Below are 4,278 nucleotides of genomic sequence, written 5' to 3'. Positions count from 1 at the left end.
CGGAAACCTGTGCCAATGCTATCTCATGTGAATTCCTACATATTTTATGAGTTGCAATTCGTATTAATTCCTACGACTGCATTCGTAAGTTTTTGTACGATTTGCCTTAAAGCCTGAGACGTTGGGGTTCGGTTTCATTTCTGTTTTTTTTGTTTTTGTTTTTTCATGAGAATCATACGATTTTGCATGATTAACTTCGTATGAATTCACACGAATTAGCCAACTTGTAAAATATGTACGATTTCTCGTGAGATCAGGCTGCGTGTGCACATGTGTGGTAGCTAAGACAAACTCAAAAAAAATGAGCAATTTGCACTTAAGAAGCGAAAGTTATGGTACAGTTGACGTCGGATTTAGTTGTTCGTCAGAAATATGGTCTTTCCCGATCCTGGTAAGTCTTGTATGCAGGGGCGTTGAACAAGACCTCGGGCCCTATGCATAGGCAGTTCTGATGGGCCCCCATGCCCCACCCCCATAATATATTTCACACTTTTCAAGGGCCCTCTCTTCCTTTGGGGCCCTGGTAATTAGTACTGGTTTTACCCCCAGTCCGACGCCCCTGCTTGTATGACTGAAATAAATTCCCAAAGCATTGCAAACATTTACAGTTTTTTACGCTTGCTATGACAGATTTTTCAATACTTTTAACAAGTTTTCAAAACTCTTAACACAGTTAGCACTACATCCACCTATGTAAGCTATACTATTACAGTTTTTTACGATTGCTATGACACTTTTTTCAATACTTTTAACAAGTTTTCAAAACTCTTAACACAGTTAGCACTACATCCGCCTGTACAAGCTATACAATTTACAAATTTCTTGTTGCTTTAACACGAAATGCATATAATTAACACAAATTTAAAATGCTTTAATTTCTTTTACAGACAAGCTCAAACAAGACCAAAACAATAGATTTTGAATGTCAAATTTGCAAATGCTTTAACACAGCATGTCAAAACAGATAACATCATGTGCTAAACCTGACTTATAGTCAAAGTAAACAGCTGTTCAAATGATGAATTGAAACATAAATATATCCCCTGTATTTTATTCCATTGGGATTGAAAAACAACTTATTGTAGCAATGCAAATATATAAATCACAGCTGATTCCCACCTAGGAAACACACTCAAGTTCTTTCAATTGCATGACTATATGGTATACAATAGAGTAAAGGAGGGCCTCTTTAGTTCGATCTTGTGTGGAAAAGAAACAATATGAGCAACACAAAAAATAAGATATATGGCTGCACAAGTCAACTGAAGACCACCAGGTCAAGGGGAAGATTTTCCTCCAGTCCCACCTGGATGCAATAGATGGTGCATTCCCAGACATCACAACTGAACACTGTCAGAGGTGGATAAGACATGGCAAAAGATTCTTCCCAAGATGCCTTGCCAGAGAAGATATCAGGTGTGATGTGAATGAGAACATGTGGCCAAATAGAAACGCAATAGATTGGATTATGAGATTTTCCTTTTACTTTATTTTTCAGTGGCTTTTTCTGTTTGTATTTTTATGTTTTTACTTTTAATTTACTGTAAATGGAAGTAATATTGACTATGTTTGTTATCTTGCAGTAATGTCGTAAATACTGTAAGTTCTTTACTGCAGCAATTCTGTCTACTTTTTTTATAAAACGTGCTCTAAGACGGATGATTCATTTTTGTCTTGAATTGCTGCAGCAAAACAATCATAATACATGCATTTACTAAACCCAACTAAACAAAAATATAAAAAAGTTTTCAAAAAAAACCTCTATAATCTATAGTCTATAATTTAGTACTGTCTATAGGGACAGACTTACACATAAACTTATGCAGTTTTTGTTTTTCCATCTTATGTTTGTGTTTTTCATGACATTGTGTTATGATTGACTAAATGTTTTTGTTGGAAGAGAACATGTGTTGGTGATCTGGTATAACTAGTTGATTCTGAAACATGTTTACAGTGTTTTTGTAAACAGTATAAGAGTTTAGTTTACAATGTGTGATTTTGAGGATAAAATTAATTGTTTTGCCAGTTGTGTGTTTTAGGTGTGTTGGTGTGTTAAGAGTTTAGAAAATTTGTTAAAAGTATTGAAAAAAGTGTCATAGCAATCGTAAAAAACTGTAACACATTTCTTGTTGGTTTAACACAAAATGCATACAATTAACAAAAATTTAAGATGCTTTAACTTCTTTTACAGACAAGCTCAAACAAGACCAAAACAGTAGATTTTAAATGTCAAATTTACAAATGCTTTCACACAGCATGTCAAAACAGATAACATCATGTGCTAAACCTCACTTATAGTCAAAGTAAACAGCTGTTTATATGATGAATTGAAACATAAATATATTCCCTGTATTTTATTCCATTGGGATTGAAAAACAACTTATTGTACCAATGCAAATATATAAATCACAGCTGATTCCCACCTAGGAAACACACTCAGTTTCTTTCAATTGCATGACTATATGGTATACAATAGAGTAAAGGAGGGGCTCTTTAGGTCGATCTTGTGTGGAAAAGGAACAATATGAGCAACACAAAAAATAAGATATATGGCTGCACAAGTCAACTGAAGACCACCAGGTCAAGGGGAAGATTTTCCTCCAGTCCCACCTGGATGCAATAGATGGTGCATTCCCAGACATCACACCTGAACACTGTCAGAGACATGGCAAAAGGTTCTTCACAAGATGCCTTGCCAGAGAAAAATCAGGTGTAATGTGAATGAGAACATGTGGCCAAATAGAAACGCAATAGATTAGATGATGAGCTTTTCTTTTTTGCTTTATTCTTCAGTGGCTTTTTTTGTTTGTATTTGTTTATTTTTACTTTTTTACTGTAAATGGAAGTAATATTGAATATCTTGCAGTAATGTCCTGTTGTAAATACTGTAAGTTCTTTACTGCAACAATTATGTCTACTTTTTTTATAAAACGTACTCTAAGATGGATGATTCATTTTTGTCTTGAATTGCTGCAGCAAAACAAACATAATACATGCATTTACTAAACCCAACTAAACAAAAATATAAAAAGTTTTCAAAAAAACTCTATAACCTATAATCTATAATCTACTACAGTCTATAAGGACAGACTTACACATAAACTTATGCAGTTTTTGTTTTTCCACCTTGTGTTTGTGCTTTTCATGACATTGTGTTATGATTGACTAAATGTTTTTGTTGGTGGAGAACATGTGTTGGTGATCTGGTATAACTAGTTGATTCTGAAACATATTTACAGTGTTTTTGTAAACAGTGTAAGAGTTTAGTTTACAATGTGTGATTTTGAGGATAAAATTAATTGTTTTGCCAGTTGTGTGTTTTAGGTGTGTTGGTGCGTTAAGAGTTTAGAAAATTTGTTAAAAGTATTGAAAAAAGTGTCATAGCAATCGTAAAAAACTGTAACGTTATTTTTCCTGCAACAACAAAAAACGGTAAAAGTCCAGCAGCTAGGGTGCAGAAAAAATGCCATAAAATAATGTTCACAATAAATTACAGAAATTTTCCATGATACAAAATACATATTTTTGTAAAAAAATCTCTAAAAAAAAAGGTAAAATTCCAGCAGCTGGGGTGCAGGAAAAATACCGTAAAATAACAGTCACAATAAATTACAGTAATTTTCTATGATACAAAGATACAGGTTTTTGTTTTAAAAATTCTGTAAAAAATTGGAAAATTCGGGCAGCTGGGGTGCAGGAAAAATACTGTAAAAATAATGGTCAGAATAAATTACAGAAATTTTCCATGATACATAAATAATTTTTTTTGTAATTTTACATTAGTAGCGCGACTTCATCAAGGGACTTTTACTAAGGCCGCATTAGGACCTTGTTCACAATGTCAGTCCAAATCCGATTTTGGTGCATATCCGATTGGAAACGTGTGAATGGCCAAAAACCACATCCAGAGGTGGTTTGAAATCCTTTTCAAAACGCATTTACGGAAATCCATTTTTGTCTGATCATTCTGACAAGAATTGAGTATGACAACGTCAGGCTAGCTTATATCTACATTTTAATACAATGTTCTACAGTGAAAGTAACCTGCTGAGAGGGGTAAGAAGTACACTGGAAACGCCGATGCAATGTAGAAACAGAAAATATTTACAGTTTTTCTGAATTGCTAAAACACTAAACCGCAATCTCTGAACCAAGTTCATAGTGGCCTAAACACTTCTGTCAAATCATGCACTCTTTTTGCAAAACACTAAACACAAACTTCTCACTAAAACACACATTTCACACTGCAATGAATGCAGTAATGCAGTAACTGCTTGC

Source organism: Misgurnus anguillicaudatus, chromosome 4, assembly GCF_027580225.2.
Source record: "Misgurnus anguillicaudatus chromosome 4, ASM2758022v2, whole genome shotgun sequence".
Taxonomy (NCBI): domain Eukaryota; kingdom Metazoa; phylum Chordata; class Actinopteri; order Cypriniformes; family Cobitidae; genus Misgurnus; species Misgurnus anguillicaudatus.
Note: the sequence above shows the minus strand (reverse complement) of the source record.